Below are 27,828 nucleotides of genomic sequence, written 5' to 3'. Positions count from 1 at the left end.
CGCCCAGACAAAGGCCCCAGCGGCCGGCAGGGGGATCCGGGGCCCCCGACCCCTCCCCCCAGGGCCCCGGGACGAGCCGGGCGCCTGCCGGGGCTCGGGGGACACGCTGTCCGCCCCCCTCCCACTCCCCACGCGCGGGGGCTAACTCGCGAGGACGGGGACAACCCGGAGCTTGGAGCCGAGCTGAGTGGAGCGGCTCGGGAGCGGGGAGCAATGAGCGGCGGGTGGCGCAGCGAGGAGCAGCGGCCCTGGGCACGGCCGGCTGGCCGGACCTCTACCTGCAGCTACAGCTGCAGCCGCTGCCGCCGCCGCCGCCGCTGCTGCTGCTGCCCTTGCTGCTGCTGCTGCTGCTCCTGCTCTTCTCTGAGCTGCCCCGTAGGCAGCCTGGGCTCCCAGCCCCCACAGGGGGCCCTTCTCTGGACACCGGGGGCTCTGGGGGCTTCGCTCACCGGCCAGAGGCAGGCAGGCACTCCCTCCCACGCTTGGGCTCGTCTGCCCAGGACAGTTGATAGACATACATCGGAGGACTGAGTCCTCTTGTTTCCCTCTCATGCGAATAGAATACGAGACTGTTCATCCTCGACTTTTCCCCCTCTCCTCTTTACCTGTATTTTAGACATTGGATGCAACATTATATTCCACGATTTTTAAGCTCTCTGCATTTTAATGGGTCCTCTTTTGCATTCTATATTTGAGGGTAACTAGAAATGTGTTGTGTTTACAGGTGTATTTAAATTGTGTATTGACACCTTACTGCTATGTCTTCTACGTGGGCTGTTATTCTATGGAGAAACTAGATTTAAAACATTTTTAAAAATCTCTATCTGTAGATTGAAATCTGATGCTCTGGTCCGAGTTGTGTAAAGTGTCGTAATTCCACCTATTGTAGAAATTGCTCTAAAGGAGGTTTTTAAGGGCTTTCAAGACCACAAAAAGTCTTGACGTTCCCCCCTCCCCTCCCCTTTAAGTCAGGACAAATAGGACAATTTTTATTGTTCTCAATTATTGGAACTTGGGCTAAGTAATAGGTAAAGAAAAGAGTGTGACTGCTTTTTCTTTGGAGTTTTAGAGACTTTTTAAAAGGGCCTCGTTAAGAGCATTTTAAGAAAGTGACACAAAATAAACGCATAGCTGTGTTGCCAATTCCAAAAATATAAAATCACTTTGGAAAATTGTTAATTCTCAGACTTTTGAGTTAAAAGATTTTGAGGCTTAGCTTGGGTTTTTCCCCCCCAAGTCTTTCATTTTTTCTCCCCCACCCCCCAATCTTTTGAAAAGTGGCCAGGAACAGTCTTAACTTGTTTTGTGAGCATCTTAAAACAGAGCTCTGCAGATGGAAAAAGGGGAAAAGATTGATCATAATCTGCATAATCAATAGGGCAATGTGCTGAAATCGTGTACCTACATTTACTGTAAATTTCTACAGTATCTGCAGGGTGGGTGCCCAAGTGGCTCCTCTCTCTCCCCAGTGTGGATTTAATTGCAATATAGCAAACCCTAGCATTTACTGCCCAACCCTCTGGAACTATTAGAGAGGAAGTGGACTATATTGTCTCATTTTTTAAAAAAATTACTTTTATTTTCCTGTTATGTTTAGTGTCTGTAGGTTACATATAAGTTTCTTAGGCATTTAATAATCAAAATACCCCCAACTTTATGGATGAGAAGAAAGTAGTGTGGGGAGAGTCGTCTATTGAGAGGAGAGAGTTGCTTGTAGGTTCAATTAATTACACTTTATGGGCCTTCCTATAAGGGAAGACTAGATTTCTTTGACCCGGGTGAGTAACTAACTTAGAGATGGTATAGGAGAGAGGTTAATTCACCAGGGACTTAAGCTATATCACCAGAAGATAGTCTCCCTCTTCCTCCTCTCCCTCTTCCCTTCCTGTCCCCCCACCCCCCAAGCCAGTGTGTATATGTTATGATGCAGACACTGTTATCTTGTAGTCAGCCCTGAAATCTTGGTGGGTAGGTGAATTCCTATTCAGAGATGGATTTTTAAATAGAATAGCAAATGGTGCATGAGCAGTATTTCGTAAAAAGTGTGCACTCCGTCAGTTTTGAAAAGATTTCAGTTTTGGGGGGTGGGGAGTGGATTTAAAAAAAAACCCTCCTGTAGGCAGGCGGGTAACTCTTCCTTCTCTGTTTGAACCCCTCCCTTACCACCCTCTCCCTACCTCCAGTTTTAGGTTTTAATTACTTAATGCTAAAATGCACAGTGCTTGTCTAAATATTTGCAAATGCTCTTTCCTATTGATTCCTTTGAATAAACTGTTCTGCCCTACTTCAGACAGTAGACAATTCATGAACTTTTTAAACATATAAAATCCATTGAATGATATTCGTGTGTGATTTTGTGTTTATATGTGTACATAGAGAGTTACAGTAATGGGGGTGGGGAGGGTGGCCAGAGGGGAAAGAATCTTTATTATCTGTAGGCTTTCCTTCCTGAAACCAGAAAAGGGTATTTCTTTAGTGCTGTGATTGAAATAGCTCTTATAGATGTGTTTATGTACACACATGCACAGTGTGTGTATTTGTAGTGTGTCTATGCATATGCAATTATATTTCTTCCTCTTATCCTTGCTTAATATGGAGCAGTTTTTCAGGGGCTTGGTGACTCCCTCCTTAGGGTCACATTGAGTTCGAATCTGACTGAAGGTGCAGGAATCCTGCAATGGGGAAATAAAAGAATAGAGAGAATGGGGTCAAGTCAGCTGCTTAGAGGCCAAAACCCCTACAGCTGCTTTCATTTTATTTTTTTGTGTTTATTTTTGGCTCCCCCAACCATGTTACAAATTGCAGCCTCCCCATTCAGGTGTTTGCTCTGTAGTTTAAAAGCACCCGTGCCCTGGCACCCACAATTTACTCCCAACAACCCCCCCCCAACACACACACACACACACACACACACACTCACACACACACACACACACACACATACACACACAATACAATATCCAAAACAACAGAGGAGGAGGGGGTGAAAACCCCCTACTGAGTTCAGGCAAATAAGGTTGGGTCTCCATATCCTATTACAAAGCAGCTTTGAATATGCAAGACATCACACAAGACCAGTTATTCCAGTTACAACAAACTATTAAAAAAAGAAAAGAAAAGGCATGTTTAGATGGTAATTTGTTAGTACAAGAAAAAGGATACCCCATAAAGCTGCCTTTTTTCCTTTGCTCGACTTAGGCTTCACCAATCCTTTTCAGATTGGTCCAGCATATTTTTAAAAATGAAAATCTTTTGAGTTTGCAAGATCGCTGCAAGCAACACATTTTCTGTATTTTTTTCCCCTTTATCTTGGAGGAGAGTTGGCAGGGATTCTGTGGTTTGCAGTTACACAATGTGTTATCATGTTTTTAATCACTAAATCATTGCAGTGGTTATAGATTTACAGTCTTGGGGTATTACAGAGAGGAGCAACGGCGGCTATATCTATCTCTATATATACTTTTAAAGTACACCAATGTAAACTGAGTGCAGCAGCTGGGAATATGGGCAACAGATTTCATTTTCCCCTTTGTACGTTTCAGCCCTTTCTCCCTAGGATAATTGCCTTTTCTTTTGATTGCTTAAAGTTAATTTTATTTTTATTATATTTTATTTTGCCTTTTCTACCCAGCTTCCTTCCAAGCCCTATGTTCTCCTCTACTTCTCCCCTTCCCTACCTCTCCATTTATATGTATGTTGTCTTTTGGGGGGGGGGGGTTGGAGGGAAGATTGAGACACTGAATTGGTTGACTCTAACCTCAGTTGAACTTCAAATAGCTGAAATAGGATTTGGGATCAAACACTGTAACGATCTCACATTCACTTTTAAAAAAAAAAAAGAGGCTTCTTCCACGTTTACAGACTGACCTTAAGTATCGGGATTCAGCGATGATTTGCAAATGAGGTTAGTGGGGTGGGGGCTGGGGGGGGCAGTGTTGGGGAGGACCACAAAGTCCTCGCCTGCTAGGAACCTGGTGTGTCCTGGCCCTCCTCGACCACTTTCAACTTCTGTTTTTCATATTATTATGTAACAGAATCCTTGGCAGCATTAAAAATTCAGTATTACAAGCTGATTGTAATGCTGCCTCATTAGGGAGCGCTGTCTGGTCCGGTATTAAGTGAAACACAGAGCATGGCTTTTAGGTTATAAACACCAATAAATATTAAGTATCAGCAAAGGGGGGGAGACGTCAGCTGAGCTTTTGGCCTCTTTCTAAGCCCCTTCCCCCCTTCTTCTTCATCCTTCTTCTCCTTCCCGCCCCCCCCCACCTACCTCCCCCTCCCACCCCAAACTGTCATCTGTTTTCTTGTTGTGATTCTGATGTGTCGACTTTCCAGTGACATTTTAGGAAGGCTGTTTATAGAGTTATCTTGTATACACAAAGGGGTAGGAGTTTGTTTTGTTTTGATCTGTCTTAAACAGGTCCTTCACTTCGCTGATGTCATTTCCGTTCATATTTGAGTTGCTTATTGGGCCTCATCCCTTATTCCTCCTGACCCCTACCCCCACCTTGGTTTTCAGCTGGAGCCTGTGGCCCCTTTGGGGGTGGTGGGAAAGGGGGAGATAGGCAGTGGGGTGAAGTCCTGGGTTCAAAGGCTGAAGGGGGATCGAGTGCCTTTTCTTCCTCCTCTTCTGGTCTGCCTGCTCTGGAAGGAGCTCCCCTCTTAGGATCCGGTTAAACCCTCAGACAGCAACTTTCCGTGGCCTGGCCATGGAACTGCAGTGGCGGGCGCTGATTCATCTAGGTTTCCCTTTCTTCTTCTCTTCCCCCCTCCTACCCCCACTGCCCCCTATCATCTTTTTTTTTTTTTTTAGTGCCTCTAATATTTCCCCTGTTGTCCACCTTCTCTCCCCCCCCCCCCCCCCCCCCAAACTTCTAATGACCACTTCGATTCACTTGCAAATCTGAAGCTGGCATTAGTGGGCTGCATGCTGTGAAAAAAAGAAAATATTTCAAGGCAGCCCCCCTCCCCCCAACCTCCTATTCCTGGGCTGCGTCTCTACTTTTAACATTTTCTAAATGTTTTTCCTATCCCTGGGTCAATTGACTCTCCTTTGTAGGTATAGAGCCAATTCTGATGTTACTAAAAATGACTGCAAAATGCCCAGTCCTCCCCCCCATTGCCCTCCACCTCCACTCCACCCCCCTCCTCTTGTTCTCATGTAATTTTCGACTGGAAACCAAAACAGAAAAAATCAGTGAGAAAATAAGGAGAGAAGAAAAAGTGGATGTGGAGGTTTGGAGGTTTTAGTTTAAAAGGGTGACTTTTTTTCCCCCTCCTCCTCCTCCTCCTTTTGGATTGGCTCGTAATAAGGAGAAAGGGAATAGCAATAATTAGGAAGTTCACTTAGCTAGCTTCTCCCCAACCAAGACGGGGTGAAAAATGAACCAGCGTTGACACTTGGCTTGATGTGAAAACCCAGGGTGACCTCTCCCCCCTCCCATGGCACTGGCCTTTTGTTCCTGGAGAACTGAGCTAAGGTGCTTTTTTGCTCAGACCAAAGGCATCTCGAAAGAAGTCCCCTCGTGTGCTCATCCCCTTTGGATGGCCTTCTCATGGTTATTGTCAGGGCAGACTCTCCCAAACAATTGCTTCAGGGAGACACAAAAGCAAAAACATTTGTCCTGGGTTTTTTTTTTTTTTAACCCTTTTGTTTTTAGAGGGGGTTTTTCAATCCATTCTTTAAATTTCACAGTTCCTATTTGTCCACAAAGAGACAAACGAAAGAGCTCAGAAAACAGATTTACCGAAGGCCTGGCTCCCTCTCCACAGAAATCGAAAATCCCAAATTATTGACTTGAAAATTTAGCTCGGCGTTTTTAAGTCTGCTCTTTTAAAAAGTGAACCGTACAGAACTGGAAAGAGGGAGCAGGGAGACGGATGAGCTGCTTCGTGAGGGGCTGGGGCCTGGGGGGGGGGTGGGGAGGTGGAGGAAGGAAGAGTGGTGGAGGTACCTTTTTGTATCATCTTCTTTCCCACTCCCCCCAATCCTGGACTTGGCTGTTTGGCAGCAAAGAATTACTAGGCAACAAGAGCTTAAATCAAATTCCTGATTTTTTCTGTTCATATGAATCGTGCTTCTGGTATTTAATTATGAATGTGTTAACCCATGTTTCATGTAAGGCGGAATGGTTGGTACACATTAGGAAGGAGGTAAAATTTCTGATCTTGTGTTTTGATTTTTAAATAGGATATATTTAAAGAGTTAATAACTCCCTCCCACTTCTGTACTTCATTTCCCCTTTAGACTCCCTCCAAGCTTCCTCCTTCTCTCCACCTAGTCAGTGGCTTCTATCAGGCCAAGTGTAAATAGATGTCAGACAGGGAAGATGGGCCATGAACAAAGCAGAAGCCCAACTCTGATCCCCCTTTCCCTGAACTACCCTTGTCCTAAATGGGTGTCCGTTGTGCTGCTGTCCTTTAGGGTCTGGCTGTTTTTTCATTAAAAATTCCTAATTTGAAGGTTTTGTGACACAAATGTAAAAATGCCCCTGTGGGCATAAAATTAGGGCCTGAAGTCTTGCATGGATAATTCTGTTTGCCCTCTCCCACATTAGAAACCATTTAATACACACACCACACATATGTGTGTGTGTATATATATATATTTACATATACACATACATCCTCATATATGTTTACAAATCTATACATGCATGCATATGTGTATACAGAGATATTTGTTCACTTCTTAAGTCTTTTAAGACTAATTTTTTGGTACATTCCTAATTCTTGGGCCTCCTTATTCAAAAAAATCGTTCTGAAAACACTTCAAGATCGAATAACATCTTCTTTCTGGGGGCCTCATCTTTGTTTTTGAAGAAAGGTTGAGGGGGGCCAGTGTGGGTAAATAAACCAGATGATGAGGTTCTTTTGGAGTGAATTATGGTTTTCAACACTTAAAATCATCTACCATTTGGATGGGGGAAAACAAGATTAACCCATGGAATTAACATGGCCACAATAGATGGAGACATTGAAGTTTGTTATGTGAGGGGGAATGTGAATCGAAACATCTGTATGTAGGCCTTGGCACACCAGACTCTAATGGTTCTTCTGAAGGAGCTGTTGTGGTCTGCTGTGTGGAAAATCTGCATTCTGTAGAATGCCCAAAGGGACTTGGGGATGCAGACCATACCAGGCCCCTAAATAGAACTGCCTAGGCATAATGGGGTGAGCTAAGGGCAAGTAGTGAACCTCAGCTCTAAGGGTTTGGTGGTGGTGTTTTTTTTTGTTGTTGTTGTTTGTTTTTTACCTCTTTTCTGGCTTTTTTTTTTATTAGAACCTCAGTGCTATTTAAGCATTTGTTTTAAAAATCGATGTGCTCGTATAATTCGAGGTAAGAGGATTTGCAGGAATAAATATGTGGGAACCCAGTTGTATTAAAAATACAAGGTTCACATGTCAGAAAGCAGACAACTGTGTCGTTCAGAAATCACGTTTGCCTTTGTTAAAGTGAAAGAATACAGAGATGCGTACCTATGGGCACATATGTGTGTGTCTGGATGTATATTTTTACAACATGCATACATATGTATGTGGAGAGGGACAGGTCTGGTGTTAAGTTGGGATCAGTATAATTTAGCAGCCACCTAAGCTTCTGAGGCTTTTCCTTTGGGTTTGGGAATTAGAAGATGGTAGGAGTAGGAAAGGTTGAAAGGAAAGGGGAGGTGTTGTTGGGGGGGGGGGAATGGGGAAAGCTCCCTTATTTATTTTTAAATATTTATATTCCTGTCTTTTGTCTATTAGGATTTCCAGAGGAGGATAGACTAGCTAGAGAGAGCTGGGAAGGGAAGACTTGCCCTTTCTAGCTGAGAATTTTTGTCAGTTTTAGGACAGAGCTCTGAGAATGTCAGTCTGTCAGTGCAAGGGTAGGCCAGAAGGTGTTCTCTTCCCATCACCTGTTCTCAGGAGAGCTTTGGCGTGCCGAATGTGGAACATGTCATTTGAGGGGAAGAGAAAAAGGGAGGGGGGTGCATTTCATAGAAAATGGTAATTCTTCGTGTGATAGGAAAGGTACAAGTCACCTTCATCTTGGTGCATTTTCCGATGAAAAGAAACGTAGCACAGACGTACGTACAGAACGTTGGAACGGGTTCAGAGCATCAGGAGAGCCTCACTGTGGGTGCAGTGGCTGTGGATGTTGCATATGGACCTCACTAGCTTGGCAGGACCTCCCCCCTGGGCTGTGGCCAGCCCCCAATTAGGTGAGGGGGGCAGGTGACCCCTCAGGTGGTGAAGCCCCTGCCCCTGCTCTCTCACCCCCCTCAGGGGCTGCCTTTATAGCTCCGACTACCTTGCTCAGTCTCCCTCCTGGCATCCTATTACAAGGATACCTCTTATTAATAAAAAGTTGAAGCCAAGCAGCAAAATTAGATTTGCCTGAGAGTCCAAACATTTTCTTTTTGTCTCTAATTAATGTGACAGCTTGTGTGTGCCTTCTAGGTAGAGTGCAGACCTGGAGTTCTGACTTCATTTTCCTGAAGGGACTTTTGTATGGAGGATCCTCTCTGGTGTGTGCATTAGTACCTCAGTCACACTGCTATTTTTATCATCCTCATCATCACCATCTATTATTCATAGTCCCTTTTATAATTGAATTATTTAATGATTTTCTTTAAGGTGTTCCTAACCTGTTTAGGAACGAAACATCATCAATAGCATCACCATGTAAACACTCTTCTACATCTGGCCTGAAGTAGTCAGTGTCTCTGGAAACCAGGGCATTTAAAAAATATATATGCGTGTGTGTGTGTATGTGTAGAAAACATATACATATATGTTTTAAAAGTCATTCTCTGCCTTTCACATTTTTTTTCCTGCCTCCTTTGCTTCCCTTCTTCCTTTCCAGGCTGAATGTATAACTTGGGGACTGTCTTCTGGGTTTCTTAGATCCTTGTTCTCTAGGAGTGGCTTTGCTTCCTAAGGTATTAGCTAAGAATTTCAATCATTTTTTTTCTGTGCAGGCTTTTCCTTGATTACTAGTCTTCTTCCAATAGGCTAGGTCCCTGGCTGGTTCAGAATCCCAGATGTCCTGTAAATGGGGCAAAATAGGCTTTATAAATGTGACATTCCTCCCTCTACCCTCGATGCAAATGTACCTCTCTACGTACAGTTCTTTGCCTTGTTTCTTTCTAGGATGCAAATGGTTTCCTGACGTATTTTTATTTTACTCAAAGGAGACTATAATGTCAGATGATGGAGGAATGATATTGGGGGTTTAAAGCAGGTGCCTTTTTCAGAGGAAAATGAGTGACTTCAGAGGTTATCTGTGGCCTTTCAGTAAGGACACCCTGTTTCTCTCCCCCCACGTCCCCCACCCAGACTTTTTTGGCTTTTTGATATTTATACAAGGATGATAAAGGTTAAATTTAGGATATGTAAAGTTGACTGATAATGCTATGATTAATTATGAGTCAGTGGGGCAGTAGTATTCAATTTGACCCTGCTGATAGCGCGCGCTCTCTCTCTCTGTATTTTATTTCAGACATGTGATATAACATTCTCTCTCTTTTTTCTTTATGTGTATACTTCTACATATACAGAGAGTGTTATATAGCATGTCTGAAATGAGAGAGAGAGAAAGAAAGAGAGGGGAGAGAGTGCTATATAGTATGTCTGAAATGAGAGAGAGAGAATGGGAGTGTTATATAGCATGTCTGAAATGATATATAGAGAGAAACAAAGAAAAAGAGAGAGAGAGAATGGGAAAGAGTGTTATATAACATGTCTGAAATGAGAGAGAGAGAGAGAGAGAGAGAGAGAGAGAGAGAGAGAGAGAGAGAGAGTGTATTATATAGCATGTCTGAAATGATGTACCTATTTCCAGTCTTGTGGAGGGGAGGACAGGCCCAGTACAGCCTCCTGCTCCATTTCTGCTTTGCAGTAGTATAAACTTGAGCCTATGGATTGGGAGAAGGGGATGTTTTTATAAGTTTCTGCAGCTGAAAAACAGAAGTGTTCTGTAAAGCAGTTAATAGGATGGGTGTGTGTTTAAAAGAAATTCCTGTCCACATTGGCTAATGCACCCAATGCAATGGGTTGGCTGTGACGTGGCCTGGGCTGGGAGACTAATGGATAAGGTTCTGAAGAGACAGGCAGAAAGAAAGGAAGAAAGAGGAAGAGAAAGAAAGAGAGAAAAAGAAAAGAAAAAAGGGCAGCTTTGCTTTCTTTAAGACTCCAACAAATTCTAGGCCAGCCTCTCTGACTTCTGGTGAGGGGGGTCAGGGCCCTCCAGGGGCGCCCTGCTTTTGTTCTCCCTTGACCTTTCCACAATGGGTGCAGAAGGCAGTTTGGGAAGAGAGGGCTGATGGCAGGATGTCCCCAGCAATGCCCACTCCTGCCTCCTGGCATCTGCCGGGCCCAGGCCGGAGGCGAGAGAGGAGAGTGACTTTGTGCTCCGGCCTGGTGGGTGAAAGCCGGCCGCCGGTCACCAGCCAGCCCGGCGGCCTGGAGGAAGGCGCGCGAGAGCTCCTTGCCCGCCGGTGCCGGCGTCCTCGAGTGCTTCCAATGAGCAGCCCCTGACTGTGCCAGACAGAACTGTAGATGTCAGGCTTTGCACAGAGAGAAGGAGAGCCAGGCAGAGACAAGCAGCAGGGCTGTGAGTTTCAAATTAACCTTCTGCTTTGTTGATGTGTAATGTGGATTCCCCCCCCAGCCCCCCACCCTCCTTCCCCTTCCCCCCTAGCTAGTGCAGTGTACACTGGCAAATTGTGAGAGTTGGACTTCATTTACATAAAGCTATTACAGGAATCTGGTCAGCAAGCAGACTGCATTCAGGCCCCTGGCCTCCTGGGGGAGGGGAGTGGAATGCCTGGTGCCGGCTGATGGGTAAGCCCAGTAGCTCTCTCCAGGGAGTTGGCCTTCCTGAGAAGGGTGGGAGGGGATGGGGAGACACAGGAATGAATACACTCTCCCACATCTCCCAGGATGAAAACTCTGCTGGTGTCCCCTCCCCTGCCTCCCTCCTGCCCCCCAGCCCCCAGATCCCACCCCATGGGAGGCGCTGTGGGCACCGGGGAGGGGGAAGGAGCCAAGCCTCCTAGAGCTGGCCAAGTGGGGGGCTCCGCAAGGCCAGAGGGCGGCCCATGGACCTGTCATCTGTGGCATCTCCTCCTTCCTGAGTGTTCCAGGTGAGTCGCCCCCTCCTCTGTCACCTCTGGCTTATTCTTCTTCTCCTTTTTTTTTTCTTTTTTTTTTTTTTTTAAGCCCAGACTGAATTCTGTGACCCGAAGGCAGGTGCCTTTGGCTTTTGGCTTCCTTTGCCATTCTCTTGGTAGAAGGGGGAAGGGCTGAATCATCTCAAGGTCTCTGCTAGATTCCAGTTGGCTCATACTTGGGTTTTAGCATAGTTGGACTCAGCTTGGCCCAAAGGGGAGACTTTGGGGCTTTGGGATGTGGGTTCGAAATGCTCAAAACTTGGTGGCATTTGGAGGTTCAGGTTTTTGTCATCTTAGCACAAAGGCGCACTTAGCAACAAAGGAGAAGTCCCTGGTTAACCCCAAACTGGGTTAAGGCATGTTTCAAGTGCAATTAGAAAGGGAAGGAAGTCTTCCAACTATGGAGAAGCCAGAGTAATATCGTTATTTGGAAACAAAAAAACAAAACAAAACACTGTGACATGAAACCAACTTTGAAGTGAGGATTATTTGGATTCAAAACCTTTCTCTGATATATATATATATATATATATATATATATTTGTGTGTGACTTATGAGCAAGTTATTTAACTTTTTGGCATCTGGAGGAGGTGGAGGAAATCTCTACTCTGGGAGTTCCCATGTCCAGGAAATCAAAAGTCTGTATCTCTCAGGCAAATAAACAAACAGCTAAAACAGCCCATTCATTTTATTTTGCTTATTTGTTTGTTTGTTTAGTTAGTTATTTTTGCTGTCTTAAAGATGGGAGGTTAGGTTAGTATCAAAGAAAATGATCATTGCATGCTGGTTAGAAGAAAACTCCCTTTTGATAATATAGCCCTTTTTTTAATTTTAATTTTTTTTTAACTCTCACCTTCTGAAGCAGAAGAGTTAAGTGACTTGCCCAGGGTCACACAACTAGGAAATATCTCAGGTCATTTCTGAAACCCAGGACCTCCTATCTCCATCCTGGTTCTCTACGGGGCCACCTAGCTATCCCAAAACATACCCCTTTCTTTCTTAAACTCCTGAAAAAAACAGACCTAAAAATGGAGGATCGCTTCTACTTGTTTCTTTTTACAGACCTTGAATACTCAGAAGGTGACCCTAGGGCTTCAGACATAGGCTGGCCTGTGCAGATTCCACCAAGCAGAGATCCCTTATCCGAGCTAGACATTCAAGGGCATATAGAGAACCCATTTCAGGGACTGGTCCATCGTTTTTTTTACTTTGTGTTTTGGGATCCTTGGATGCAGGTGATTATGCAAATACTGTGCAATTTATATCTCACCAAGATATGGAATTGTTTCTTTGCCATCAATCAGCAGGTGCAGGTTGTGGAGTTGGCCTCTGGGGTCCCTTCATTCTCAAATTCAGAAGGTGTCAAACTTTCGTGTTCTTTTAACTGCTGTGGTTTCTGGAAAAGTTTCAAGGGAAACCCTCCAAAAGCAGGAGTTCCAATAGTTTAGCTTGGAGATGATGGAACCACCTACAGCAATAGCAAGGTCTCTCTCTCTCTCTCTCTCTCTCTCTCTCTCTCTCTCTCTCTCTCTCTCATAGGAAAATGTGGTCTTCTAAAGTATTCTGAGATGGCAACAGGGAATTAATTCTTTGTGGTGACAGCCTTAGAGCGAATTGACTTTACATCCAAATAAAAATTTAGTACTGGTGGGTACAAGGTGGGTCTTATTATTTTCAAGGGTTCCAGTCTGTGTATGAAAGTCTGCATAGGTAATTGTTTTATTTAGGAGGGGAGGCCATCAAGGCACATATTTAGATGATGTGCTAGGAAATTCCTAAAAATAACAGGACTAAGTCTGTTTTGCATTCATTCATTCATTCATTCAACAACTTTCCCCCCCTTCTCTTTTTAAGAACATTTTTTATACAAAGAATTGTGTTTGGTTCTGGAGGAGATAGAATTGTAATTTAGTGCCCTTCCTTTAGCCTGCTTTACAAAAGTATCAAGCCTCCAATGGGCAAGATCCATACTTTGTACTTTTCTCTAATTATACTACTAGCCTTAAGTAACAGTGGGTTACAAAGGAAGAAGGTAGAATTTCTAAACTTAATCAGGTCCTTTGGAGTCAAGAGGAATTGAAAGCACCTTGACAGCTGCTTTTATTGTAATGTAAAAGAATTTTAAATATATTTAAGTATGTATAAAAATACAATATTTATATAAGCATATATAATATATGTATAAGTATATGTGGATAATATAACTCACTTTTGAAACATTTTTAATGGTTCAATTTTTGCCCAAGAAAGCCACCATTTATTTCTGAATGACCCTGAGAACCCATTTTTATTCACTGAGAATGGTTTTAAAAAATTGCTGTTTCCACTCTAGTATCTAAATTTCTGCCATTTTATAGACCCTGAAATATTCATTTTCTTATACTCTTTTTTTTTTGCATTAGTTAATTCAAATGGTTGCTAAAATATGGTAGGAGGGCAATATAATAATAAACTAGGGCTTTTTCTGGTCATCTGTTTGATTAAAGAAGCAGAGTTGTTTTGTGATTAAACATCCAGGGTATGCTGGGCCCTGTTGGGCTAAATGCTGAGCCCTGAAACCAGAAGATAAATAAGGCAGGCCTTGGCCTCAAGGAACTTGCAGAGTTGTACCAAACACCCTTTGAAGTTTTTTCCCCACTGTTGCCTCTTAATTACATGTGGTGTTCACTCTACCAATGGCCCTGCCTCTCTTGGACATCCAGTAGCCAGGAACAAGTTAGAAGTTTCACTTTTCGTCCTGACAGTTTTTGAATGCTAATAGTAGGCCTAGAACTATCTAAGGTGGAACAAAGACTTCTCAGTTTCCAGTTCTCTAGAATAAGTGTCTGTAAAACGCCAGGAGGGCAACCTCTGGTGTTTCAGTTTCAGCTTAGGATCTCTTCTAGATAGCAGGAGCCTTTTCCTTAGGGTGCTCTGGTCCCTGATCTTATCCTGGTGTTCATGCTTTATTTTTGTTGTGATGTGGCAGCGTGGGGAGGAGTGTCTGCCCAGCTTTTGAGCTTGTAAACCCCTGAAAATACACTTGACACTGAAGCATTCCCTAGCCTCAGAAACTCCTTTTCTTGCAGATTATCGGTGGCCACATCCTAACTGAAAAAATATCGAAGCACCTATTTAAGATGTTGGAAAATCCTATAGAATCACTCAGGGTTACTGGAGGCAGGGAATGTTTATTTAGGGAGTCAAATATTTTGGTTTAATTTTCAGAATTTAGAATTAGGCTTGGAGAGAGGGGGAGGGTGGAATTGGCTTGAAGAAATTTGAATTAGTGCAACTCCTCGGTAAATAATACGCACTTGGTGTCAGAGTATCTTTCTTTTGCATAGACTGGGTTGTGTCACTTGCCCAGCATAAACAATCTTCATTGACTGTAATGTCTACTACATAAAATTCAAGCTCCCATCTGCCTTACATTCAAGGTCATCCACAAGCTGGTGACAACCTACTCTGGCCTTGCCCCCTTTCCTTTGGACTCCAGCCAGGCAGGTCTCCTTGGTTCCGAAAACACACATTTTGGACTTTCCCATCCCTTTGCTTTTGATCATGGAGTTTCCTAAGCTTAGACTCTAGAGCAGGGGTTGGCAACCTATGGCTCTGGAGCCATATCTGGCTCTTTTGAGGGCCAGATATGGCTGTTTCTGCAGGAGCCATAAAGTCCATTTTTTTTTTTCAGGGGCTGTTAAGGAGCGCACGCTGTGAGCACTGTACGGCTCTCACGAAATTACATTTCAAAAAATGTGCCATTTATGGCTCTCACGGCCAAAAAGGTTGCCAACCCCTGCTCTAGAGAGTCCTTCTCCCTCTTCACTTGCTGAATTCTTACCCATCCCATATCCTCCATGAAATCTTCCTGCTTCTTGCTTCTCACCAGTCAGTAACATCCTCCCCCCTCCAACACACAAAGCACTTTTGTTTTATAATTCTCTAGTGTACTTAAGCGTTCATTTTATGATATAGTTATCTATGTATGTATCATTCCCCTACCAGACTGTAAATTTCTTTAGGGCAGGGACAGTATCTTCTCATCTGTTTTGCATATGGTGGGGCTTACTAAATTAAATGTTTGAGTTGAATTGAACATAAATGGCCTCCAGAAATTTCTGTTTTTAGTTGATTTTTAACATTACTTCCCTTTAAACTTGTCCTATCTCTGTTAAACCTTGTGGCTTCTGTTTTAATTTTAAAGACTGGCCCATGATTAATTTAAAAAATATATATATAGGTGGATTCTTAAAATGATTTTGCCCCACAGTTTGATAATGATTATTGCTAACCATCACATTTTCGCTATTACCTTATCACCCTCATGTCCTCAGGGGTAATAAAGTCCAATTAAATGCTACCTCTCACATCAGTGTTTTTTTTTTCTTGATGTGATCCTTCACTCCCAAATTATTTTGTATTCATTTTATGTTTACTTAGCTTTGTATATATTGTTTCCCTCCATCTTAAGGGCAGAGGGACCATTTCAGGTAGTTTGGGTCTTGTCTCCAGAGTCCTTTGCACATAGTAGGCACTTACTAAATACTTACAGGACTGAAAGAGAGGTGGCCACCTAATCTCCTTCCAGCAAACCCAGGCATAGAGATCAAAGGCAGGGATTGCCTTACAGGAGCCAGACTCGATGGGTCATATATTTTATTTGGGTGTCTACTATGAGTAAGACCATATCTTATTGGGTCACTGAAACTGATAAACAGTCAGTACCTCCAGGAAGTAGTCCTGGGTGTGGAGACAGAGATCCAGGTTTATTGCTAGGGTTCCTTGTGCTAAGATTCTAGATTTTAGGACCTGGAAGAGATCCTTGAGGTCACCTGAGTCCAACCCCCTCAGGTTAGAGTTGGCAACTGTAACTGAGACCCAGTGAGATTAAGTTACTTTCCCAAACACACAGTGGCAGGCACCAATTCGAAGGCAGGTTCCTGGGACTTCACTATTGTAACTACCTCACAGGATTTTGGAGAATCAAATGAGACAATGTATGTAAAATACTTCGCAGTCCTGAAAGCTCTCTAGAACAGCCATCACTTGTTATTAGTTTTCAAAAACCCCTTGATGGGAATATAAGAAACTGAATGTGGCTAAGTTGTTTATTTCTTCAGTAGAGCTGGTGACCATCATTTGGACAAGGGTCCAAGGGTGGAGGGGTGGGGAGGGAATGGTTTGTTCCACTATAATAGTGAATTCCACAAATTTCAGGGGGCTCAGCAAAGCGTGATTACTCTGGGTCACTGGCTGAGCTTAGAAATATTTCTGTAATAATTAAGTGTCATTGAGTGAGTATCTTTTTTTTTTTTTGTGGGTATCTTTTTCTATCTGTTTAAAGTCTTTACTGGTTATCTCTCTGTCTCTTTCTTTTCATTTAAAAACAACCTCCCTGCAATGTTTTGCTTCTGGTAGGAATGAAGAATATTTTTGGAGGTAGGAGAATTTGACTGAGGGGATCTAGGACACATGTTCAGTGGCAGCAAAGGTTTAGGGAATTGATGCTTGTTTGGTTTCAGATTGTGGGGAGAAAGAATCCCCTAGCAAGATGCTTTCAGTGGTCCTTGAATTTGTGCAGCTAGCTAGTGGAGGATTCTAGGGACTGTGTCTGCCTTTTCTGGCTGCCTCCTCTCCTTTCCCAAGGGCTGGTCACTATGCAGTGGTATAAACAGGAGGATTCATGAATGGAGATTTTGATGTGAATCTCTCTAGAGAGCCCTTCCACAATCTTTTGTCTCTTGGGCATCCAAATTGTGGAGTTGCTCTTTCTTCGGGTTTTGGTTTTAACAGGTGGATTGCCTCCAAGATCTGTGTGCCCTACCTCCATCAGCTACTCAATCAGCGAATCAGTTCTAGTTATTAAAACAACTGTAAAGATGGTAGGGGACACCTGACCTCCTTCTCCTTTCCTATGCCCAGACTTCTGACAGAAACAGACTAGAACTTCTTATGGCCAACTTAGTAAAAGACAGTGATGTTTCTCTACTTTTGTTCTGTCTTACATAGGGAAGGAAACTAATTATATAATGGCCTTAACTGGCTTTCTTAAACTATTATCTTGCCTTTAATTTTTAAGTGTCTCTTGGGGAACAGGGAGATGGGGGAAGCTACAGTTTGGGAGTAATGGGGGGAAATGACTAGAATAAGAAAATTAGCTCATTAAAATATTGGACGGTGGCATTTATGTGCTGCCAATTTCACACTCTCCTGAAAGTGTTTCTGCCACAAACCTGGTAATTCTGATAGTGAAATCTGCCCCATTGCCTTCCTTTTTTTTTTTTTTCTTTTTCTGATTTTTCTGTAGGCCAGGGATAATGATGGCTTTGCTCTCCTGTGAACGCCATAGGAACGTTTGGAATGAGAACTTAGAAATTTGGGGTGAGGGTGTAAATTGATGGAAAGGGGGACCAGATTTCTGCACATCTTCCAAAGTATGCAGTATTTTAAGGCTGGAAGGAGTAGGATTAGGGAGCGAAGAGGAACAAATAGGAAAATACTTTTTTCCTGAGGAACTCAGTTATACCAGCCATTTTTGTGTATGTGTTCATCTCCTTATGTTTGTCTTCTTTTTCTTTTACTAACATCAGGTTGTGAAGTCCCAGGCAGGCTATGTAGCTCCCCTCCTAGATCTGTTGATGGGAATGACTACATTATTGACAAACTCACTGGGAAAAAGATAGAGGCCTTATTTGGTGTTTGGTTATGGGCTGTCTGGCCTCCATGACTCCCTATTTAAAGTGTGTGTGTACTCAAGCTGTTTTTGAAAGAGAAGTCCTTTTTTGCTTTTCTTTGGTATAAATTCATGAACAATAAATGTGCATATGTGGCTGCTCATACCTAGACTGGCTTCAAAGTACTTCCTCACTTTAGGTCTCCCAGTAGCCTAAGGCCTGTCCTGAATCTCCCATCTGGTACAAGCATACCAAGGAAGAGGGTATGTTGCCCTTTCAGCAACATTAAAAAAAAAATTTCCTTCGCTGCTTAAAAAAAAAATCCACCTCTCTCTCTCCTTCTCCCATCTCAGGCTCCACTTTCTAAAACGATCTTTGGCTAAAGGCCTTGGTTCTTAATGTACCCTCAGCGCATGCTGGGGTGGTTTTTCCTTTCTTTGAAGCAGCCTGGCTGTTGCTCTGTAGAACATCTGCATTATCATTAAGGCTGCTGGTCAACCCTTGGCAGCACTATTAAGGGGCTGGGGTATTCTTCTGAACTGGAGGTCAGCACTTAAATAAAACCTGCTTTAAAATCTGGCCTCCTTGTCTCAATGAGCCTCTCAACTGGTCTTACCCGAACCCTGGGGCAAGTGAGCCCTGTCTAGTGCCTGTAAGGGATGTGTTTTCACCAGTTGTACCTGAGGATCTGCAAAACTGGGGAGGGAGTTTATAGTTCTCTAATCTATTTCACCATCTCAAATGTAGGATGTGTGGGGGGGGGAGAGCAGGGTGAGTGGAAAGCATAGCTCTATCTGTAGGGACTTGGGGATTCCAGATGAACTCCTGGTTTAAAATAGCCTCTGCCAGGACAAAATAAAAACACCAGGATGGAGACAGGGCAGCAGAAACACTTGATAGTGGAGGGGGTGGCCAGGAGGAGTGATGAGAGAGAAAAAGTCTAGTCCTTCCTGAGTTAAAAGAAAAAATCCCAGCAGCTCCTGCGGGAGGTTGCCCCAGAATGTGTGGGGGATCCCCTGGACTCCTGCTAGAATGGAGAAATGGGCCAGTGCCTTCGATTTGCAGCCTGGATCTGATGTTGTTGGAGACAGCAGTGATCACCTGCTAGATCCCGCCACTGCTCACTTGGGCATCCCTCCTAAGCCCTTCAGGTGGCTGCTGGCCTTGGGGGGCGGTTCTCCCCGCTTTTCTCACCTCCACAGTGCCCACTTCTGGCTCCTCTACGGTTTTATCTCCCTGTACCTTTAAAAGAAAATCTGAACTGTTGTTCCGCTCTCCCCAGTGAACTGGGAAGAACGCCAGCTTGTGGAGATCCTGCCTTAGGATTCCTCGGTGAAAGGGTTTGAAAGAGATACATTTCCGCGTACCCCGTGTCCTCCGCCACCCCCCCAGGCACAAAGGCGGGCGTCGGTGGGCAGCCTTCCTTCGGAAGTGAGCAGCTTCTCTGGGTGACCCACCTAAAGAGGCCCGGGAAGGCTGCCTTGTGTATGCTAATAGGCCTGGCTTGTCCTAGCTTGTTTGTAGTGATTTGTGTAGGCATTTATATGCAAATACTATCAACTTGCTGAGTTAATTATCATGTGCTCCCCACTCCCCCCCACTAGCAGCCTCTGCCTCCCTGCCAGCCTTGGCTCTGGGGCTTCTCCTCCTCGCCTCCTGTGGGGCTCCGGTGCTGCCCAGGACCCCCCTGTGCCTTTTCTCGGTCCCCGTCCGGGTCAGAACCCCCACCTTCCGGGGCTTCTGGCCTGGGCCAGGGCCAGGGCACAGAGCCGGAGAGGGGAGCCAGTGAGCCAGGCCTTTTGCTGTGGGTTGGGCAGGAAGAAAAGAGCAGCCCAGGGACTTGACTTTTTCAATTTGTGTGCTTGATGAGAGGAGTCAGGTTACAGGCAGACAGGTCAGCCTCCCCGTGCACCTGAGCTGCCCTTGAGGGCCTCCCCGCAGGTCCCTCGGAATGCCATTTTCCCTTCCTTTTCAGACATGGCCCCACAGGCTCACTCAGCAGAGAGGAGAAGGACGAAGGGAGATTTCCCCTTTTCTCTCGTGTCCCCCCCCACACACACTTCTAAAGTGCCCATGGAAAGCAGCGAGATCAATGAGTGCCAAATAAAAGTTTCCAAAGGCCTTGGCTCTCCTCCCTCCCCAAGCCTCCTGCCCATTGCAGCAGGTCTTACACACATTCCCAGGAATCTTTTCTGAGGGCCCAAAGCACCGGCGGCTGCTTGGGATCATCCCTCTGCCCTACGTTCCATTCTGTCTCATTTGCTTCTCCCATCAGCCCCAAGAGTTGGCGAGGTGGGCATCCAACGCCTGGCACGCACTAAACACTTAGTCAATGCTTGTTAAGTGAGTGACGAGGCCAATAGCAAGTGGCAAGACTTTATGGTTATTTTGAGAATATCCCTACAAACGGACTCTGTCAATACCATTTACAGCAAAATCTTTACAGGATAAAAACGACCACAATGACGACAATGACAAAGTGCTTCCCAGCCCAAAGCCTGCACCTGTTTCGAGGAAGACTCGATAGAACAAAATTCTTTCATGGCAGGAGAGTGGTTTTGACCTAAGTCAAATCCACTAATCAGCTTTGTGATCTTTGGCAAGGAGATTCCCGCTCTCATCCTAGGCCTGACTTTCATCCTTTGTAAAGTGAGGATTGGATTAGAGGATCTCTCGTGGCCCTTCCAGCTCCCAGATTCCAGGAGAGTGGAAATGGAAAGAGCTGGTAGTCTTCCAGCTTGGAAGATCTGACTCTGAGGGACCAGCTCAAGACCCATCATCCCTCTCTCAGCCTCAGTTTCTACATCCCTAACAGGGACAGAAAAATATGTCTATTACTGACCTCTTGGAGTTATTGCAGGCTAGTGAATGTGTAGAATGTAAAGTAGCATCTACGAACTGTTTAGGCATTCTTCACAAATGGTATCCTTTTTAAAAATTGTTAGTGGAGTTTTTCCTGATGATTTTAGTAAGTATAAGCTTTCTCCTGTAGCAGTCCACTTTTCTAGAGTTTTTTTAAGGTTTACAAAACACTTTTCTGGTGAGGTAGGCAGCAGCTAAAGGACAGTATGGCCATTTGGCAGATTAGGAAATGAAGTATGAATAGAGAGGAAGTGATTTATCCAGTTGTACGTTGGTTTGTGGCCTTCCTATTTTCAGTTCATCACATTCATTGTAGGTTTTCTATGGTACTTGAATGGAGAAGTAGTAAAAAAAAATTACAGTTTCTCTGTCCTCAAGGATTTTACATTCAACTGAGGGGTATACTGTATACAAATAAATATGTGTAAACAGAAGAGTAATTTGAGGAGTAGAACAGGAAACTAAAGCCTGGTCAGGGAGGGCTTCCCAGAAGAGGCGGCATCCAAGCAGAGGATTCTGAGCGATAGAGGAATGCGGACAGAGGGTAGATAACAGGCATGGGGGGGGTGCAAAATTTGTGCATATGGTGTAATGGCATAATAAGAGATGGAATGTTAAGTTTAAAAATAGCTAATAGGCTAGCTAAATTAAAATATAGACCATATGAAGGGGAATGAAATGGAAGTAACCCAGTTGGAACTAGACTGTTTAGCTCACCAGACTCAGAAGTTTGTATATTTATTTCTCCTAGAAGCAATGGGGAGTCATTGAAAATTTGAGTGAGACGCATGACCAATGTGGACCAAGAACAGATTGGAGAGATGAGAGACTAGATAAACCAGGTGATCACCAGAGCCCAGAAGAAGGTCTATGAGGGACCGAATATGAGAAATCGAAATCTTGGGATTGTATATTTAGTTCTAGAAGGAATCTTAGAGATCATCTAGGCATTTTACAGATAGGGAGACTGAGGCACAGGAGGGTGAAACAACATGGTCAGTATATGGCATACAGGTATTAAGTAACTGAGTTGACTTAGAACTCTTAGTCTCATGCTCATGCCACACTACCTACTCCCAGTGTTAAAAAAGATAGATTGGGTTGACCAGGTCAATGGATGGATGTGGGGAGTGAAGGAGAGGAGAGAGTCTGGGATACTTCTGAGGATAGGAGCCTGGGTGACTTGGAGAATCATGGTGCCCTTAGTAGAACCAGAAAGAATTAGAAAAGGGATATAGTTAGGGAGAAGTTGAGTTCAGTTTTGGACATGGTGATTTTTGAGATTGCAGTGGGACTTCTGGGTAGAGCTATCCCATAGAGAAGATGGAGAGGCAAGGGTAGAATTCAGGAGAGAGATTAATCCTGTAAATGTAGGTTGTTATTGCTTAGTTGTTTTCACTTGTGACTGATTCTTCCTGAATTGATTTGGGGGTTTCTTGGCAGAGATACTGGAGTGGTTTGCCATTTCCTTCTCCAGCTCATTTGATAGATGAGGAAACTGAGGCAGATAGGTGACCCAGGGTCACACAGGTAGTAAATGTTAGAGGCTGGATTTAAATTCAGAAATATGAGACTTCTTGATTTCAGGACATGTACTCTATCAACTGTTATGCCTAGCAGCCTCTAAGCATAGGTTTGAGAGTTATATCAATAATTGAACCCCTCAGGTGCTGATTAGAATTAGAATCAGATGAGGCAACATGGGTCCGTAAGAAAGAGTTATTAGGTTTGGAGCCCAACCACCTGTTACCTTGAGGGAGCTAGATGGCTCAGTGGATAGCTCACTGAGCCTAGAGCCAGAAAGACCTGAGTTCAAATCCAGCCTCAGACATGAACTAGCTGTGTGACCCTAGGCAAGTCATTTAATCTCTGTTTTCCTCAATCTACTGGAGAAGGAAATGGCAAACCACTCACAGTGCCTTTTCCAAGAAAATCCTATGGACAGTCCATGAGGTCTTGAAGAATTAAACAGAACTGAAAAATAATCACCTGTCACCTTAGGGGTCAGGTCACTTAATATCTCTGAGTCTTAGCCTCCCCACCTGGAAAAAGATGGACTGAACTTTCAGGACCCTGCCACATCTAAATGTATGATTCCTGGATCAATAGAGAGAAGAAGAGTTTGGGAGGCACCCTTACTTAGGGAACAGGAAATAAAGTATGATCCATCAAAGAAGTTACTCAGATATAGACAGGTAGGAGGAGAACCAGGAGAGAACAGTGCCTCAGAAGCCAAGGAAGGAGAGTTTTTCCAATAGAGAAGAATATTTCTACAGTGTTGGAAGCCGAAGAGGTCAGAGAATCTGAAGGATGGGAAAACACCATTGGGTTATCAGTATAGAGTATTTAAATTCTTTTAAGAGAACAGCTTCTGTAGAGTGGAGGAATGGAGAAAGAGCCAAATTCCTACAGAAGGGTGGCTGAGTAATGCGTAGATAGTGAGGAAGTAGTGAAGATGACTAGGAGTTTGTCAGTGAAAAAGAGAGCTATTATTGTATAATACCCTGCTGGAATGGCAGGCTTGTGAAAGGTTTGTTTGTTTGTTTGTTTGTTTGAAAGGATAAGAGAAAGCTGAGCTGTTTATAGAAGGTGGGTAAGGAAGAAGTTTTCAGGGAGACATTGATGTTGGAAAAAAAGGGTGGAATGATGAAAAGACCAGGAAATTCAGAGACTAGCAAAAAGAGAAAATGGGTGAAGAAGTAAAGGACTTTAAGGTGGAGAATATGGGAAAGTGATGAGATAGAAAGGGAAGGAGTCCATGATGGTTGGTTTTTCCTTAAAAAAAAAAAAAAAGGAACTTGAACAGTTTTTTAACAAAATAGGTCTGGAACACTTTGAAGAGGGGAAGGAAGAATGATAGACAACCTGGGAAGTCTAAAAGATTGCTATGTAGCAGTGAGAGGCCAGTTGAGATAAGAAACTATGAATTTGTAGAGGATGCTGTTGGTTTTCATGGTTTCATTCAATATCGTAGGAGGAACAACCAAGAATATAAAATGGAAAGAATGCTGGATTTGGAGTGAAAAGACCAGAGTTCAAATCCAAATTTTGCTGCTTGGTATCTGTATGACATTGAGCAAGTTATTTGGTGATCCCTGTTTCTTCGTTTATAAAACAAGAGGGTCAGGTTAGATGACCTGCAAAAGGTTCCTCCTAGAGCTAAATTTTTGGTCCTTCAGGAGAATTCATGGGTGACCTTATGTCTAGGATTGTCTAGACAGGGATTGGGTCAAGACTTTGGTGGGATGGAAATGGGTTCAGAGCAGGGTCTGAAGATTTGAGTGAGAGCTAAACATAGACTTAGGAGCCATGAGGCAGAGGGAGAGGATCATTGAAGGAAGTTTCAGAAGGCCAGATCATGGTCGTGTTTTAGATAATAGTGAGGTCTAAGGTGTGAGCACTTCTCTCATGCCTGAGGAAGAGACCAAATCATAGGAGTTAACGTTGCCATTAACTGCAATTACACTGAAGATGGTGGCCAGGGCTAAGACTGTGGGGAGAAAGGCAAAGTTGTCAGAGGGGTAATGAGATTTGGAGAGGAAGAGATCTGGGATGAAGAGGGGAAATATAACTGTCCAGAGAAGGTTCCAAAAGGCCCGTGAAAAGGAAGAGCCAAGTAGGACAGAGACAAGGAGACTTTGAATAGTAATAGATTTGGGAAGTGTAGATTATTTCTTAGTAGCAGAGGAAAGGTGGCTCAAAAATGTTGGTTCTGAATCTGGGATTAGAGGAGGAAGAGATGACTAGCTAAAGAACAGGACAGCCTGTGGGGGAGGAGGATGAGTTGAATGAGTTGAGGACTGTGAAGATTATTAGGAAAAGTAGTAGAAGGGTGGAGAAGGAGACCATGGGTCCCTCGATGAAGTGGCTGGCAATGCTCTCTCTTGGTCAGTTCTTGGGAGGTGCTGGTCTTGAGTTATGTTTTCTTTAATGTCAACAAGCCAAACAAATGGTCCTAACAGGAACCTGGGCAGGTGGAGGGGCAAGGATGTAGGTGATGGTGTGAATCTTCAAGGGATCAAGCCAGGGAGGTGACTGAGTGTCTCAGGCAGCCATCAGGGAGGGGAGCAAAGAGTATGGTCACTCATGAGAATGGGGCCCCAGCACTGTCAGACAAAGCAGTTCTTCTGATGCCAGACTAATTTCACCAGCCCCCCTCTCGATTTCTGATGGTTACAAAGAACGATTTTTCATAGTGTGACCTAAGGTAAACCTTACATGGATGATTCAGCTCAAACAATCGCTGTCATCACTTCCTGTGGTTGCCTTCGTTTTTGAACAGCCTTCATAGGATGTGTGCTACCCAGGAATTGGGAGTTTTTATTCCTTCGAATTGCCCATTGACTCTTTCTGTAAAAAGGAGTGGCCTTTCATAATTCTTCCTTTTTTCTTTTCACTCCCCTCAGAAGCAAAAATGTGATGGAAATCTTTTCTTTAGAACATTAGCAAGATTATTATGTAAATATTTTGTGTTGGTGGATTTGGTGGAAGAGAAAGAGGCAGGGGGTCAGGGGAAGACAGGCTTTGTATTTTCCTTTCCACAGATAGTTCTGTGCAGTATGTACAAGTTTCAGCCCAGAATTTAGGATTCCCAACCTCACAACTAGTTGCTTTCACATGAGATGATCTATTTCTATTTCACCCTTAAAAAGTGCTTACATCCTTGGCTCCTCCCTCCTCTTGCTCTAAAGCCAGCATGTTCGTTCTCTCTCTCTCTCTCTCTCTCTCTCTCTCTCTCTCTCTCTCTCTCTCTCTCTCTCATTTTTTCTCTCTCATTTTCTCTCATTCTCTCTCTCACTCTCTCATTCTCTCTCTCTCTCTCTCTCTCTCTCTCTCTCACACACACACACACACACAGAGTTACTGAGTCAGATAGAACAGTTTTCTTTCTTTCTGTCATTCTTTTCTTTTTGAAGTCTTTGTTTTTATTCTCTGGAAGGTAGGGCCCTGGGTGCGCAGCTGCAGGCACAGAGCAGAGTTCTGACTGAGCTAGGAACAGCTTCTAATCTCTCTTGAGCTTCCACCCCTCTGTGGCTGTGTGGGAGGGAGCGAGCTCCCCTGCACACTTGGGCCTGTCCAGGAAGAGGGAGAGTAAATATTCCAAGGGCTCTCTGTGTCCTCCATCTCACCACACAGAAGTTTGCAGTTCAGGTTAATTTTATGTACAAGGTCCCTTTTGTTGCAGAAGGGGGTGAAAGTCCACAGCTGTGACCGGAAAGAGGGGAAGGGACTGCTGGGATGACCTTGTTTTGAGAAGTTTAAAAGGAATGCTAATGTCAGAGATCTAAGCACGGTGACATGTGTGTGGTGTATGTGTGTGTGTGTGTGTGTGTGTGTGTGTGTTTGACTCAGTCTTCAGATAAGGTGAAACAAGCATATTTTAAAAGTTGCATTTAAAGCAGCCTCCCAGATATTCCTGGGGCCTATAACAAATGATGAGCAACAGGTAGTAATGTGTGTGGCCTTTTGTTCTCTTTTTATAGCATAGGCTCCGTAGCTTCAGGGGAGGATGGAATTGTGGGTTAAAAAAAGTTTTAGGCTAACTAATTTTCGAGGTTCTTTTCAAGGTTATGCTAAACTGGCCTTGTAGGAAAAGGAGGAAGTTGAACAGAAAAATGGGATGAGCAGTAACAGAAGTCAGTTCTGGGGAGGGGAGGGCTTTTGAATAGGGACAAATGTATGGAAGTGGGAAAAACCAGCAGGAACAAGAGATGGGGAGGTAAAGAGGGAGGTATAGTGTATGTGAAGGGAGCAGAGGGATGAGGTTTCAGCATGGAGATGGAAACTGGACCAGGGGGTCCGGGCCAGGGTCAGGGATGTATTTAGGCTTCATTCTGTGAGCAGTAAGAGACCCACTTGAGATGGTGGAGAAAGAGAGGAGTGACCTGGAGTTTGGGGAGAGGAGCATCCTATGGGGAAGAGCCTAGAGTCAGGAAGATCAGAGGGGCCTTTAGTCTGGGTGAGAGGAGAGAAAGGCCTCAACTAGAGGGATTGCTGTGGGAGTAAAAGGGAAGGCTTTGAGGTAGATGTGATAGAACTTGGCACCTGACTATGCCTGTAGGGTCAGGGAGAAGGAAGAGGAGAGCTCATGCTTTGCGGTGGGAAGGAAGGCATGAACCTGCTTCCTGGCTCTGCTGCTTAAATTATGAAGGAGCAAGCTGATGGGCCCCACTGAGATCATAAAGGCAATTGCAGAGGTTGGACTAATTTCCAGACATCTCTAAAACCTATCTCAATGGTTCTTATAGTAGTAGGTACTTGATAAGGTTTGGAGTTGGAATTTTAACACTTATTTTTGTCAGTTTCATTTGTTTGATTACTGCCATTTTTCCAAATTTCCATTTATTTCCTACTCATCCATGAAGGTAAAATGGTACAGTGGAAAGACCACTTGTGGGCTCCCAAGTTCGAATCTTACCTCTGCTATTTAATACCTATGAGTTCAAATCTGATCTCAGATACTTAGTAGCTGTGCTACTCTGGCCAAGACGTTGCACCCTCTTTGCCTCAGTTTCCTCATCTGTCAAATGAGCTGGAGAAGGAAATGGTAAACCACTTCACCATCTTTGCCAAGAAAACCCCAAATGAGATCATAAAGAGTCGGACACATCCTAGCTGTGTGACTCTGGGCAAGTCACTTAACCTTGCTTATCTCAGTTGCCTCATCTGTCAAATGAGCTGGAGAAAGAAATGGCAAATCACTTCAGTATCTTTGCCAAGAAAACCCTACATGGGTTTACTTACCCTATGTGGGTTTGCGAAGAGTCAGACATGACAAATGATTAAACAACAAAGACTGTAAATTTGTATGACTTCCCCAGGCTTCAGTTTCTTTTTCTGTAGAATGGGGGTGAGGTGCTCACTATCTACTAGATGGTCCCTGAGATTCTTTCCAGATCTAAAATTTTATGATGCACTTATAATAAAAGTTTTTTAAATGAGAGAATAAAAAAATTATTGAGCAAAACCAATCAGCATATCAAACATGTAACAACCTCAGTCCCCATTCTGCAGAGAAGGGAGGTGTTTGGTTTTTTTTTTCCCTGAACTCCTTTCTGGGGCCAAACTTGGTCATCCATCTCTCTCTCTCTCTCTCTCTCTCTCTCTCTCTCTCTCTCTCTCTCTCTCTCTCTCTCTCTCTCTCTCT

At 44.0% G+C, this 27,828-nt stretch overlaps 1 protein-coding gene across 1 annotated transcript in view; it reads left to right on the top strand.

Annotated features, from left to right (window-relative positions):
• The first annotated feature begins 3,773 nt into the window (after positions 1-3,773).
• The window catches only part of ZFHX3 (zinc finger homeobox 3), a 327,427-nt gene continuing 303,372 nt past the window's right edge, over positions 3,774-27,828 (top strand). Inside the window, exon 1 of the mRNA XM_044659375.1 lies at positions 3,774-3,904. The gene's annotated coding sequence lies outside the window, so the exon portion shown is untranslated. The remainder of the gene's footprint in view (positions 3,905-27,828) is intronic.

Source organism: Gracilinanus agilis, chromosome 2 (assembly GCF_016433145.1).
Source record: "Gracilinanus agilis isolate LMUSP501 chromosome 2, AgileGrace, whole genome shotgun sequence".
Taxonomy (NCBI): domain Eukaryota; kingdom Metazoa; phylum Chordata; class Mammalia; order Didelphimorphia; family Didelphidae; genus Gracilinanus; species Gracilinanus agilis.
The sequence above is the reverse complement of the archived record's forward strand: the minus strand, read 5'-3'. Positions and strand labels throughout refer to the sequence as shown.